The sequence below is a fragment of the Pan paniscus genome, chromosome 4 (genome assembly GCF_029289425.2).
Source record: "Pan paniscus chromosome 4, NHGRI_mPanPan1-v2.0_pri, whole genome shotgun sequence".
Taxonomy (NCBI): Eukaryota; Metazoa; Chordata; class Mammalia; order Primates; family Hominidae; genus Pan; species Pan paniscus.
The window spans coordinates 12190757-12204759 of NC_073253.2; positions in this window are offsets into that span (position 1 = coordinate 12190757).

Genomic DNA, 14003 nt, shown 5'->3' on the forward strand with positions numbered 1-14003 from the left:
TCCCTGGGCTTTAAGGGTGGTTCAATATATGCAAATTGATTAATGTGGCACACTGTAACAGAATAATGTAATGCAACAAAATGAAGGATAAAAATCATCTGATCATCTGACTATCTCCATAGACTGCAGAAAGGCATTTGATAAAATTCAATATCCTCCTTGATAAAAACTCTCAACAAACTAAGTATACAATTAACGTTAACATAATAAAGCCCCAATGTGAAACACCTACCACCAGTATAATACAATATTCAATGTAAAAAACTGAAATCATTTCCTCTAAGATCAGAAAGAAGGCAAAGATGGCTATTTTAGTCACCTGTATTCAAGATAGTATTGGCAGTCTTAGCCAGTGTAATTGCTAAGAAAAAGAAATGGCATCCAAATAGAAAAGGAAGAAGTAAAATGATTTATGTGTGCATATGACATGATCTTATATGTAGAAAACCCTGAGGACGAAACACACACACACACACACACACACATCCCACACACAGACACACACACACACACACGCACAAACTGTTAGAACTAACAAATGAATTTAGTAACATTTCAGGATTACAAACTCAACATAAAAGCCATGTTACTATTAATGACTATCTGAAAAGGAAACTTAGAAAACAATCATATTTAGAATGACATGAAAAATACTCAGAAATAAATCAGGGAGGTGAAAGACTTTGCCTTGGTCCGTTCAGGCTTTTATAACAAAATGCCTTAGACTGAGTAATTTATAAACAACATAAACTTATTGCTCACAGTTGTGGAGGTTGGGAAGCCCAACATCAAAGCAGCAGCAGATTCGTTGTCTGGTAAGGACCTCTTTCTCAGAGATGGTATCTTCTTGCTGCACCCTCACATGGCAGAAATGGCAAAAAGTCCCTCTCACTCCTCTTTTGTAAAGGCACTAATCCCATTCATGAGGGCAGAGCCCCTATGACCTAATTACCTCTCAACTGTCCCACCTCTTAATTTCATCACATTAGGGATTAGACTTTAACACATAAAGTTTGGAGGAACACAAATATTCGAACCATACACAACAGGCTTGTACACTGAAAACTATAATGCATAGATGAAAGAAATTAAAGAAGATACAGAAGACAGAAATAAATACAAAGACATGTGTGATCATGGACTGGAAGACTTAATATTGTTAAAATGTTCATACTATCTAAAGCAATCTACAGATTCAGTGCAATCACTATCAATATCCCAATGGCATTTTGCACAGAAATAGAAAAAAAAATCTATCCTGAAATTTACATGAAAATAACAAACTAAACACCCCAATTAGGCAAAGCAATCTTGAGAAAGAAGGACAAAACTGGAGGCATCACACTTACTGATTTCAAAATATATTTAAAAACAAAACAATGTGGTGTGAGCATTAAAAACATACAAATATACCAGTGGAACAAAGTCACAATCCCAGAAATAAACCCACATATAATGTCAACCGATCTTCAACAACGATGCCAGAAATATACAATGGGGAAAGGATAGTCTCTTCAATTAATGGTGCTGGGAAAACTGTACATCCACAGCCAAAATAATGACACTGGATCCTTGTTTTACATCATACACAAAAATCAACCCAAAATAGATTAAAAATTTAAATGTAATACCTAAAATTGTAAGACTTTTAGATAAAAGCATAAAGGAAGAGCTCCTTGAGATTGGTCTTTGCAATGATTTCTTGGCTATGACACCAAAAACACAGTACAAAAGCAAAAATAGGTAAGTGGCATTTTATCAAAGTAAAAAAGTTACTGTAAAGCAATGGAAACAATAGAGTGAAAAGGCAGCCTATGGAATGAGAGGAAATATTAGAAAACCATATATCTGATAAGGGGTTGATACCAAAAATATGTAAGGAAATCCTACAACTCAAGAGCAAAAAACAAATATCCAGATTAATAAATGAGCAAAATACTTGAATAGACATTTCTCCAAAGAAGGCATAAAAATGGTCAACAAGTAGATAAAAAGATGCTCAACATCACAAACCATCAATGCAATTCAAAAGTGAAAAATACAATGAGCTATCACTTCAGACTGTTAGGATGGCCATTACCAAAAAATGACAGATCACAGGGGTTGCCAAGGATGTGGAGAAATGGGAAGCCTTCTACACCGCTGGTAGGAATATAAAATGGTTCAGCTACTATTGAGAAAAGTATTGAAGTTCCTCGGCATATTAAAAATAGAACTACCGTATGATTCAGCAGTGTCACTTCTGGGTATATATATGAAAGAAATGAAATCAGGATCTGGAAGAGATATCTGCACTCCCATGGTCACTGCAGCATTATTCACAATAGGTAAGACATGGAAACCACCTGAGTGTTTACCTACAGATCAATGGATAAAGAAAATGTGGTGTGTACATACAATGGAATATTATTTAGCCTTAACAGAGAAGGAAATCCTGACATTTGCAACAGCATGGATGAACCTGGAGGACATTATGTTAAGGGAAACAAGCCAGTTACAGAAGGACAAATGCTACGTGATTCCAATGATATGAGCTACCTAAAATAGTTAAACTCACAGAAACAGAGTAGATTCATGGTAGTAGGGGTTACACGGAGGGAGAAATGGGAAGTGTTAGTCAATGAATCTAAAGTTATATAAGATGAATAAGTTCTAGAAATTTGCTGTACAGCACTGTACCTGTAGGTAAGAATGCTGTATAGTACTGTTAAAATTTTCTTTACAAAAAGGAAAAAAATCAGGTAAAGAGCCTATAGTCATTGTAAAATAAAAATCAGTCTCTTGGTTTTGCATTTTTAACTAGCAGATAACACAATGAAGAGATTTTTAAAAGAAGCTTATAATTTAAAAACCTGCCTATTGTTGCTGGAAATTCACATTGAATGGCATTGTCATATATGTTATTTATAGGTCTGCTTCACTCCTATTAACATGTTAGCTCACCTTACTAACTTGCCTCACCCATGATCAATTAAATTTTCAGTCTCCAGGTAAATCTTGTTCTCAGCAGACAACATACTCTCAGTGAGGCTCAGCAACCAATGATGGATAAGCTCTGACTCAGATGTGTTCTCCTCCCTCAAGCTTTGCTGCACCAAGCCTGCCCGCAGCTAAAGGAATCTGATGTTACTCTAGTTCACTCTACACAGTCACTTAGCAGGCTGGTCATTCTCAGCCCACTGAAGCATGTGAGTGGAAAGGGGTTGTGAGCAGCCTAAAGAAAACAGTGGCATTATTGTTGCTTAATAACAGAAACACATAAAAGAGAATGAGGAAAACTTCAATGTCACAAAGTTATTTTCATTAGAATAAGCAATATATGGAATTTAGAGTTGGGATACTATTTAGGTGATAAAAGTAGGAATGGTGCTTTCAACTTCATATATTTTTAAAATATCACAGGCTATTAATACCAGGTCTATATGCCTCTTTTATGTGTAAAAGACATAAATACATTTGTTGTTAAAATATAAGAATCTACTTATATATAATTTCTATTGAATGATTTTTTCCTACTCTTTTTGTTTCATAAAAAAACCGTCACCTTTTTATCATACACACACACACACACTTTTCATGATATAGGCACACACAAACATTTCTTGTAGCCAATATGTGCTAACAGAGTCACCAAATGATCCCTAGGTATATACTCAAGAGAAATGAAAACCACATGAAAACAAAATGTTCATAGCAGCATTATCATTATTCATAGCCAAAAAGTAGAAACAACCCAAACATCCATCAACTAATGAACAGATAAACAAATGCAGTATAGTCATGCACTAAATAATGACTTTTAGGTTAAGGAGACTGCATATACAAAAGTGGTTCCATAAGATTATAACGGAGCTGAAAAATTCGTACTGCCTAGTGACATCGTAGCTGTCATAAAGTCGTAGCACAGTTATTTTAAAAATGGAATGTAGCATAAGTGTGCAGTGTTCATTAAATCTTCACTAGTGTACAGTGATGTCCTAGGCCTTCATATTCACTCACCACTCACTCACTGACTCATTCAGAGGAGCTTCCAGTCCTGCAAGCTCTGTTCACAGTAAGTGTCCTATGTAAGTATACCATTTTTCATCTTCCGTTTCTCTTTTCTTTTCGTTTGTTTTCATTTCTTTTTGTTTCTTTCTGTTTGTATGTTTTTTGACAGAGTCTTGCCCTGTCGCCCAGGCTAGAGTGCAGTGGCATGATCTCGGCTCACTGCAACCTCCGCCTCCCAGGCTCAAGGGATTCTCATGCCTCAGCGTCCCGAGTAACTGGATTTACAGGCGTGCACCACCATACCCGGCTAATTTTTGTATTTTTAGTAGAGACGGGGTTTCGCCATGGTGGCCTGGCTGGTTTTGAACTCCTGATCTCAGGTGATCTGCCCGCCTCGGCTTCCTTAAAGTCCTGGGATTACAAGCATAAAGCACCGTGCCCGGCCCTTATCTTTCATATTGTATTTTTACGGTACCTTTCATGTGTTTAGATACATAAATACTTACCATTGTGTTGCAGTTGCACACAGTATATTCCCTACAGTAACAATACGCTGTACAGATCTGTAGCCTAGGAGCAGCAATAAGGCTAAGCCATATAGCTTAGGTGTGTAATAGGCCACACCATCTAGGTTTGGGTATGTACACTCTATGATGTTTGCACAACGGTGAAATCTAATGATGCATTTCTCAGAATGCATCCTCCTCATCAAGTGATGCATGACCGTATCCTCCCGATGGAATATTATTCAGTAATAAAAAGGAATGAAGTACAGATACATGCTGCAACATGAAAATGAAAGTGTTACACGAAGGAAGCCAGATACAAAAGAAAAAGTATTGTATGGTCCCATTTATATGAAATGGGGAGAACAGGCAAATTTATAAAGATAGAGAGTAGATTGGTGGTTGCTTATGGCAGGGAGTTGGAGGTATGGAGGGCAATGGGTAGGACTGCAAAAAGTTATGGGGGCTTGTAGGGGGTACTGATAAAAATACTTTAGGTTTAGGTTGTGGTCGACGGTTGCAACAATATATGAATATGCTGAAAACCATTGAATTGTGTGCTTGAAATGGGTAAACTTATGGTTAGTGAATTATATCTCAATAAAGCTGTTTAACAAAATAGAAAACACCAGGATTGCAAAAGGACATTTCATCAGGCCTGTATTAAAGCAGGTTTGGTAACTGCTATGATTTGTTTGTCCCCTCGGAAACTCATGTTGAAGTGTGATCTCCAATCTGGTGATGTCTGGAGGTGGGATAGTGGGAAGTGTTTGGTTCATGGGGGTGGATTTCTCATGAATAGATTAATGCTTTCCCACAAGAGTGAGTGAGTTCTCTTTCTGGCTGGACTGAATTAGTTGCTGAAGAAATGAGTTGTTATAAAAGTGAGTCCAGCTTCCTAGACTCTGTCTTGCTTCCTCTCTTGCCATGTGATCTCTTTGCACATGACCACTTGCTTTTCTGCTTCTTTGCCATGTTTTGACTCAGCACACAGCTCTTACCAGAAGCCAACCAGATGCCACGCTCTGCTCTTGAACTTCCCAGTATGCAGAACTGTGAGCTAAATAAACCACTTTTCTTTATATATTACCCAGTCTCAGGTATTCTCTTATAGCAACACAAAACAAATACATTATCTATGGCCTAGATACCAGTGACTTCCTTAAATTTCCCCTTCCCTTCCGTATACCTGTATTTCCCAATGAGCATCTTCTTCACAGTGAACATTAACAAAATACAAGTCCAGACTCTTTCATGTGAAGCCTTGATCTGTGCTGGAGCTGCTTCCCCACAGGCAACTCCATCTCCTACATGAGAGGCAGGTGAAACTTTTAATAGGGGTCCCTGAGAAGTAAAATGAAAAATGGTACATAAAAAGCTTTTGACAAAATTGGAGATAATTATGGCTTTATGTCTACTATTCCAATTACAGAGCGGCAAACCTGCATTTTAAAATTGTTCCTTTATATATTATTTCACTATGACCAATGATTCTCCTGGGCAACGGGAGATCAAATGCATGATTTATAATTAAAACATTTCTGTTCTTATGCCGGGAGATGTATATATTGAAATTCAAAAGTATTGCAGCACACTTACAGTGATTCAATATTACAGGTAAAATATATTTCATGTTTCACTTATGACAGGTGCTATTTAAAGCAAGTTACATGCATTAGTTCAAAGAAAATTTTTTTTCATTTTTTTCATTGGCTGGAGCATAATCAGAAATTATCCTATGCCTTTGTTGCCATTTAAGAAGGTGTCTTAGAGATTTTAATACAAATACAAAGTGTTTGCAACTGGGAAGTAACTTTAGAAATTATCCATTTCGGTGTTTTCATTTAAAAATGAGGAAACCGAGAGAGGTGAAAGCCCTAAGGTCGTTAGAACTAAGTGGTAAAAAGAATATAAATGCCAGTGTTCCCAGTCCCATCCCATCAGGATACTTTCTTTCAAAACTCACATAAACTAAAATAAGCATGTCTACAAAGAGACGACATGATATTCTAGTTCTGTATTAGGCTCTTAATACTTGTGGGTGACGAACTTACTCAAACTGAATCTAACCTTCCTGATTTTTACAATATCTCACCTAAATTCTATGAATTTTGTGATGCTCAGATTAAATTACACAGACAACATGTGCTTCGCAATAGGTATACCAAGAATTACCATTAAATCTACTATTGCCCAGGTTGAAATCTGGGATCTAGCAAAAAATCAGCTGTATGATAACAGGCAACTTTCTTAAAAAAAAAAATCCCTTGCCATCCCTCAGTTTCTTCATTTTTTCACCTAAGGATAGCAACTGTATCTACCTGACAGCATTGCTCCATGAGGATTAAAATGACAGTGGGTTTTGAAAAGTGCTTTGGAAAGCATTTCATACTAAGGGCCCTTTAAGTTGTTTGAAAAGTTATCAATATCATCATCATCAATCATTATCATGATAATCATTATTATAATCAAGGAATTATTTACCAGGTGCTAATGTGTTTATTGGCCTCTATGTCTTTTCCATATAAATGATTCGGAAATAAGAATTTCAAGATGGTCAGAACTTTGTGAAATCTGAAAGATCATAATTTATATTCAAATATTTGGATGTAACCTTGATATACAATGAAAATTAGGTCAGCTCACATTTAGTAATTTAAAAAATCACTGTGTGAGAGGAATGTTTTAAATATGCTTTTGGGAAAGATGAAAAAATTCAATCAGTAAAGTAAAACTGTTGAATTTCAGTATTGTTTTTATTAGTATAATTACCACAAAAAACAACATAATCAAAAGGAACACTTGGAACAAATTGTAAATGAGTTAGTATTGTACATTTTCTCTCAATTCCAGAGCAAATATGATTACTAAAAGCAAAGGATATTTTTGACACATACTCTTGTTGTTAACATGGACACTAAACCAAGGTTTATGTAACAATGACAGTTTTTAAATGAAATTAATTTCAGCTTTTATTCAGTTTCAGTTCCAATATACATTGGTAAAAGTAGTCATCGTGACTGAAAATGAGTAATAAGTGACACAGTATCTTTCATAAAAGATTTTTACAATCTTTAAAACCAGTGAGCAACAAATGATAAAAATTTATATTATCTCTACTGGATAATTATCAAGCCATAAGTTTATTTTAATAAATAAATATAAACATGACAATTGTAAGTGCATATTTAAAGTTAACTTGCTAGTAAAAATTCAGTAGTATTCCAAAGTCATTATATGCCAGATTTATTTGGCAGAAATGTGTCTGACTCCAGCTTACCTTTTATATCTCATCAGGAAATATGCACCTGAGAGTCATTTTTCCCTTACAGGAGCCTCCTGTGATGACTGAAGAAGCCCTAGCCCTTTTGAAATTGGTGATGTAGAGCTTCATCATTTCCTGTTTAAACCAAGAAAATTGTGTGAGTTGCAAAACTCTAAATAATGGATCACCAGTGAGAATAATATCATTTGCCAGTGACATAAAGTTTATAAGAAAATGTGCTGGCAAAGTGGGGTGGTAGGAATGGCAATTGGTTTAGACATCTTTCCTGTGTTGTCTTTTGGCCCATCTATCCCAGTTTCTTAATTTTACAGATTAAGAAAAATAAAAAATAGAGACGCAGGAAAGGAAGATATTTGCTCAGAGACTCTCAGGTAGTTAATGAAAGGACTTTGGTGTCCTGTATAGGTTCAAGAACCTGTAGGGTTCTTTCTGCTACCCCATCTTAAGATCACACAAGATGTATGATTAGAATAAATTTTGGAAAAGTACACAGCTGTAAAGCCACTAGCCATTTTATTTCCTAATAGGAGAAAGATTGGAGCTTAGGGAATTAGTGTGATATGTATAACATAAAATGTAAGGAATCAGAGTAAAGGAAACCTTTTTTAGTAGCACATGCCATGGTGCATATAACCAAAAAATAAACATCTACATTGATTAACATGGAAATAAGTAAAATTGGATTGCTAAACCAAGTAATTTAATTTTAAAATTGTAGGATTTTCACATTGCTAAAATGTTAAAAGTATTTTGAAAAGGGAATCATTCGTTACTTATACCCTAAATTCTTTCAAAGAGAAGTAAAGCAAAATGAGAGATACCTGAATTTATATAGAAGCATAAACTATAAGAATAAAGAATGCTGTGATTTGGAGCTTAGATGCCGTAACACTAAATGTAATGCCACATTGTTAAAAGTACCCTGGGTCCAGACCAGTCAGATGCAAATCTTGACCTTACCACTTGCTTGCAGTGTGAACTTGCACAAACTTAAGCTACGCTTGCCTCAAAGAATGGGGATAATAATGAATCTACATACATACACACATACATCAGAAAAGTGCTTATAGCAATGCTGAAAGTATACCTTGTGTTAGTCTGCTAGCACTGCCATACCAAAATACCACAGTCTGGGTGGCTTAAGCAAAAGACATTTATTTCCCACAGCTCTGGAGGCTGAAAGTTCAATATGAAGATGTTGGTAAGTTCGGTTTCTCTTGAGGCCACTCTCCTTGGCTTGCAGACAGCCACATTCTCCCTGTGTCCTCACATGGCCTTTCCTCTTTCTGCATGCATCCTGGGTGTCTCTTCTTCTTATAAAGACGCAATCACATTGGATTACAGTCCCACCCTAATGCCCTCATCCTAACCTAATGTCCCTCAGGAACATTATCTCTAAAGATGGCCACATTCTGACATACTAGGGGTTGGGATCTCAACACATAAATTTGGGGGAACATAATTCGGCCCATCACATACATCTTGGATCTCCTACCTTGTGGAACATAACTGGTGGAAAGGCCAAGCTGCATCTGAAATGTACAATGCACTTATTCTGAGGCTACACTTCCCACAGGCCAGTGGCTGAGCATCACAGGATCACTCAGGAAGGCCCCTTTGTATAAGCTTAAGAACTTCCTCTGACTTTGCAGGAATTTTCTTTAAAATGCACTGCACTCTTTCTCCTTCTTTCTCTGTTTCCTTCCTTCCTCCCTCCCTTCCTTCCTTCCTTCCTTCATTCCTTCCTTCTCTCTTTCCTTCCTTTCTTTTTTCCGTCCTTCCTTCCTTCCTTCCTTCCTTCATGGTTCCACTCTCCATGGAATTTGAACATGCTTTAATTACCATAAATCTATTTTTTAAGATGTGTTGAAGCATTTTTGCTGAAGAACTATCAGTAATTACAGTTGCTAAAAAGCAGCTTGATTTTGTTTTCAGCCTGGGGCATATCTATTTTTATGTCAAGTGACCAAGGCGTGTACTTTACAAGAACAATTTTATAAAAGAATTCTGTAAGGTGTCATCATTTACTGAAAAACTACATGACTCTTAGCACCTACATTCTTCTGTAAAGGTTGATTGGTTCAGCAGAAGTCTTGAAAAGTGGTAAGAATTCATCTAAAGTGTTCACAGGTACCTAGAAGCTTTGGTTCCTGGCCCTGTGTTATGTTGATAGGTGGTACATGCCATGAACACATGCCAGACTCAGCAGTCTTTGTAAAGTTTCTTCACCAATGTTGATGGAGATAGTGAACAGTTTGTATCATGATGAGTAGTTTCATAGAGAAATTTATGGAATACCTATTTGAATTCATCTGGTGCCACCATCAGACTATCTTGGGAGTGTCAGAGATTACCTGAGTGAAGGGTTAGACCAGGTAGCTTCAATTCTTTCTTTATAAAATCTCAAACTAAACAATTATTATTGTATAGTGGCTTATCCTATAGATTTATCTTTGGGTACTTTAGATAGGATTATAACCTTGGTAAAGACTCATTTGGCATAATGATCTACTAGATAATTTCTTTTAACTTCCATATTTCCCCTTCTTGCATGGACCTAAACCATTATCATAGTCATCTGTCTAAGAAGTAGGAGTGCCTCTAAAAGTTCCTTAACTATAGTCTATTTTTTTTGGTTGGTGTTGTCAGCTACCTAGAAACTCCTTTGTTTCCAAAGCATCTCCTAATCATGTATTACTCCAGAAGCATGTTTGTTATCAGTAGATATCCCTCTCTGAACTTTGGTGAATTGAAAAGCTCTAGCAAGTGCAGTAAGTTCTCCCATCTGGGCTGATTTTCTCTCAGGTATAAGATTGAATTCTAAAGGAGAGCTTAAATTAGTGAGAGTGTATCCTGTTTAATCCCCTCCAGTTTCAGTTTTGAGGTATGATATTACATGAAGTTGCTCAATGTAAGCCTCTAATACATCTGGGTGAGATAGTGAAGGTTACCTAACCATGGTAAGGTGATCTTGAGGTCCTCTTTATTATGACGAAGGCGGGAAAGCAGAAGGACTCAGGGTATTGTAGGACTCAGTAGTTTAACTGAGACCTAGATCAAGCATGGAGCCTAGAACTAGTTCAGCAGAAATATTGACATGTAATAGCAACTGGCCTAAGACCAAGTGAACAAGTCAAATGAGGCTATAGTAAGCATTTGGGTTTTTTGTTTCCCATGAACCACAGAGGACAAAAAGGCTTGTTCAAACCACTTATGCACAAATAGACAAAAAAGGCTGTTTGCAGTTAACGAAGCCTAGGGAAGAAAGCTTTGAAAAACCTTCCTTAGGTAATAGAAGGCTTGTTCATGTTTTGAATCCTAAAAGAGAGAGTCTCTTATTTAGGACTTAGTCAGTTAATAAAGTTGATGCAATTTCAGAAAAAAAAATTGGCACATGTTGTCTGCAATATCCAGTTAAACCCAGAAATCCTCTCAATTATTGTATTGTAAGAGGTTTAGAAACAGTTCAGTAGTGTTTATTCTATCTGAAGAGAGGCCTTTTTTTTTTCTCCTTAGATAGATCATGGCCTATAACGGACTGTGTTTTGGTAAAATTGTAATTTAGCTTTTGAAACTTTATGTTTTTTCCCACTAAAGTTGAGAGCAAGTAAATGGATTCCTTTTTTATGGGTTTCCTTTTTCTCTCAACAAAATAGGTCATCTACATATTGTGTCGAAGCTGAATCAAAAGAAAATTTAGACCTTCTGTCTTGATTGAAGGTCTGGAAAAAATATGAGGGTGCTTTAGTTAACTTCTAGAGCATAACAGTGCAGGCATATTTTCATTCTCCCCAAGTAGGACCAGAAGATATTTGTTGTCTGCTCTAGGGGCATGCTGAAAAAGAGCACAGATCTGCCACAAGGACTTAAGTAATTTTAGGAATTGACAACAAGGTGATATTTGGATTAGGTACTACTGGGAAGTGAGAAGTGAGAAGTGGGGGCTAACAATTTTATTGATGGCCTTGAGGTTTTGAACAAATACATATCCTTGGCCATTTGTTTTGCAGGTGGCGGTGTTTTTCTTCTTTCTTTTCCTTGTAGAATGGAAGTGTTACAATATTACAAAGGCTAGTTCAGAGTAAGAGAAGGCCTTTGGATATAAGGCCTTTGCCAATGGGTCTGAGACTTTCTCTTGCTTCTGGCTTCAAGGGATATTGGTGAAGATTGGGTAACAGTTTGGTGAGGTAAAAGATTAATAAGATCTGTTCCAATTATTTTCCCATGTTAGTGTGTGTCCCACAGTGTGACAGGTATGATGTCAAGATCGCTAATGGAGGTATGCATCAAATGTAATGGAGAGGACAAAGGTATATCAAAGTATAATCTACAACTTGATCATGAACAGAGAAATCCTCTGAAATTTCAAAACATACCTGGAAATTCTTGTGTGCATTTAATATTATGATCTCATTTGAAAAGTAAATCTCTCCCTGTCAAATTTGCAGCTGTGTTATTAGAGAGGCTGAAAGAATGTTTTTAAGTCAAATGCCCAAGTGTTAAAAACTGGGAGATAGTAAAAACCAGTGGGTTATTGAAATACCTCCTACCTGTGTGGTAAGTTTATTCTGAGGAAGAGGAAGGATTTCACATGGAACAAATAGTACCTGTGTCCACCAGGAATTGATGAGGTTGACTAGTTTTATATATATAGTCAATTCAACTTGATTATTTAAGGGTAAGATAGGCATGTTTTTCCCTTGAAGTACAATTATTAATCTGGATGGAGGAAGGTTTTTTTGGCTTGAATTTTCTTTTGTAAAATAAAACCATTATTATTCCACTTTTGTTACAATGTTAACAAGCATCCTTGTCAATACAAGATCAGTTTTAAAATGGGCTATTTTACTGTTTGATCTGCAGGGTAATAATTTCATTTTGGGTCTTGTCTCAATTTTGTTGTAAATCTCTTTCAATGTGTTCTGAGTTAGGTGCAAAATTTAGGAATGTAATGAGAGAAAAAAATGTTTTCCTGGAAAAGAAGATAACTTAGACTTAGCTGACCCCATAGGAGCTGGCAATGGTTGGTCACTAGTGATACTTGTGTACATTGTGTGTTTGACCCCAAATTTGATAATTGTCTGCCACTAAATGCAGATGTGACTATCTGTGCTTCTTGATAAGTGGAAATGAGAGAGAATGCTTTCTCTAGAACAAAGCCACACTCTTAGAACAAAACAAAACAAAACAAAACAAAACAAAACATGAGTTGAAATGGACTTCATTTGGCTTTATTGGTGACCCACTGAAATGTCTGGATGTATGCCAATCTGGTGAGAACTGCAAACTCACTATGGTATGAAGCAAGCTGAACAAGTTTATAGGGACTATGCCTAGGTTATATTGTGTGATTTTGCTTATTATGAAAAACAACACTTTTAGACAGTACAACATAACATAGAAGCACAAGAAATAGTAAACATGAATGAATAGCAATGGCTCAATTCCACCAGGGTGCCGAACAAATGGAAACCAAGGACAATACCTGGGGGTACCAAACTAAAAATAGTTGAGGAACCCATCACAAAGGGACCTGTAATAGTCCATTCTCATTATTAATATAAATAACTACCTGAGACTGAGTGATTTATAAAGACAAGAGGTTTATTTGACTTACAGTTCCACAGGCTGTACCGGAGGCATGGCTGAGGAGGCCTCAGGAAACTTACAATCATGGTAGAAGGGTGAAGGGGAAGCAAGCACATCTTCACATGGCAGTAGGACAGAGAGAGAAGCAGGAAGTGCCACACACTTTTAAACCACCCGATCTCATGAGAACTCACTCACTGTCATGAGAACAGAAAGGGGGAAGTCCACCCCAAGATCCAATCACCCCCCACCAGGTCCCTCCGCCAACATTAGGGATTGCAATTCAACATGAGATTTGGGTGGGGATGCAGAGCCAAACCATATCAGAGTCAGACTTCAGACCTGTTCTGTGTTAACACGTTGGCACAGAGTCAACAAGTCTGATATGGTTTGGCTGTGTCCCCACCCAAATCACATCTTGAACTGTAGCTCCCATAACTCCTACATGTGGGAGGGACCTGGTCAGGAATAAATCAATCATGGGAGCAGTTTCCCCCATACTGTTCTCATGGTAGTGAATAAGTGTCATGAGGTCTGATGATTTTATAAGAAGTTTCCCCTTTCACTTTGCTCTCATTCTGTCTTGCCTGCCACTATGTAAGATGTGTCTTTCATCTTCTGTCATGATTGTG